Below are 2,361 nucleotides of genomic sequence, written 5' to 3'. Positions count from 1 at the left end.
AAAGTTCACCCAGAGGTGCCTTGGAAGAAAACCCTGGCAGTCTACTTCCAAAAGATCATAGATATTGGAAGCCCTTCAGAGCATAGTTCTGTTCTAACACGTGGGATCACTATGAGTCGAAATCAACTCCACGGCAATTGGTGTGTATGTTTTTATTTTTTGTAATTACTGCTTATATACGTCCTTCCGGCCAGCAGAGATGGAGGGAAAAGGTGCATATTAGCAGTTCTTCCAGCTCCATCTGAGATGCTGTATATCTGGAGTAGAAGAAGCATCAAGTGTTCTTGTGGCTATCTCTTCCTTGGACTCCTCTAAAGCTGTTGTTAGTTCCTGTCAGCTCTGACTCATGGTGACTTTATGTACGCCACAACAAATGTTGTGTGGTCTTGTAAAATCCTCATGAGCACTGGCATGCTTGAGTCTATCGTTGCAGCCATTGTTCTAGTCCATCTCACTGAAGGTCTCCCTTGCTCTCATTGACCCTTTATGTTACCAAACATGATGTCATCCTGTAGCAACTGATCCTTCATGATGACACGTCCAAATAAGCAAGTTGGACAATGTCCTGTTATGATCCATAAGGCTTTCTTTTTTTAAAATTTTTATTGTGATTCGGGTGAAAGTTTACAGAGCAAATTCATTTTCCATACAGCAGTTCATACACATTTTGTTTCATGACATTGACTGTAATTTCCCCCAATGTAACAGCTCTCTTCCCATTTCCTCCCTGTAGTTATCTCTTTCCTGTGTCCTTCTTTTTCATGCATCCCTGCCCCCCGAGCTATCTCCCTGTGCAAACATTGCCCTTCTATTCTCCCATGATGGATCTCTTTAAAGAGTGTATCTACCTGATATGTTAATGTTCACTCTATATTCTGTCTATTGTTTGGCTGGAAGCCACAGGAGTGAGTTCAATTCCAGACGTGAAGGGTAGCTAGGGGCCATAGTCTCGGGGGTCTCACCAGGCTCTATCAGACCAGCTAACCTGGTCTTGTTTTTTATGATTTTCAGTTTTGTTCCACACTGTTCTCCCACTCTATCCGGGATCTCATAAAGTTTTCATTGGGTAATTTTCAGAAGTAGTTCTTCCTTGTCTTAGTCTGGATGCTTCACTGAAACCTGTCCACCATGGATGACCTTGCTAGTTTTGAAATATGGTATATCTTCTAACAGAATTCCTTGGAGAGGGGGCTGCAAATGGTGAATACACTTGGCTACTAACAGAAAGATGGGTGGTATAAAGACACCCAGGGAGCCTCAGAAGAAAGACCTTGTGATTTATTTCCAAGAAAATCAGCCATTGGAATCTCTTTGAAGCACAGTACTACTTTGACACATGTGGAGTCACCATGGGTTGACTCAACTCAATGGCAACTGGTTTTGGTTTTTAACTTTCAAGAACAGGACAAACTGACATATGGGTGGTGAAGACTTTAATATTTGGTATGTCTTCTCCATACTTGTTGACTATCTCATTATCCAATATTTCACACAATAATAGTGAAAAATCTACTCTCTGACTAGTTTGTACATTAATGATGTACGTCTGGCAGTAATGAACACTGAGGTGCAGGTGAGGCTAACACTGTCTATGATGGTTAAGGTTAGGTGTCAACTTGGCCCTTATTCTCAGTGGTTTTGCAATTAGTAATGATGTGATCATCCTCCATTTTTGCATAATGCCGATTTTTGCATAACAACCTGGTCTTTGGAACCTAACCATGTCAATAAGCTTGGAGTGGGTATAATAAATTGGTGTAGCTCAGCTTTTGCTTTTTTCATTCCACTAAACTTTTGTTTGCCATCAAAGATAATTAACCCAGAGTAATTAACACTTAGGTTCTTCCTACCAGCAGGGAGTTAAAACAATGGTGCCTTTTAGCAGAATCTGTTAAAGCTTCCAGAATAGAGGTGTGTGAGGAAACAGTCTAATATTTGAGTTTTGCTGCCCATGAAGAAATATAATCACCCAGGCTCCTCCATGGACAGCACTAGGGTGCAAGGTCTAAAGGTCAGTGTGGATATCCCAGATGTCACTTAAAGCGCTCGTAGGGAACAACCAGGGACCTGACATGATATGGCCTCTAAACAACTGTGTGTCCCTGGGCAATCCCTCCTCTCTTTTGGATGCATTTCACTCCTGTTCACCGGGGCCTCCGCTTCTTAGTTGGACGGTGTGTGATTCTAAGTTCAAGCAACAGAATTAAGTAGAGTTCCCAATAATAAAAGTCCTTAACAGTTGTTAAGTGCTTTCTATGTTCCTGGCATTGTGCTTGGCATTTTATACATGTTACCCATTGAGTCCTCGTAACACCGAAGCAGAGGAAGGTTAAATAACTTGTCATGCAGCTAGGAAGGGGC

The sequence above is a fragment of the Orycteropus afer genome, unplaced genomic scaffold, assembly GCF_000298275.1.
Source record: "Orycteropus afer afer isolate SDZICR_OR568_19922 unplaced genomic scaffold, OryAfe1.0 scaffold00070, whole genome shotgun sequence".
Taxonomy (NCBI): domain Eukaryota; kingdom Metazoa; phylum Chordata; class Mammalia; order Tubulidentata; family Orycteropodidae; genus Orycteropus; species Orycteropus afer.
This window is presented reverse-complemented; position numbering follows the sequence as displayed.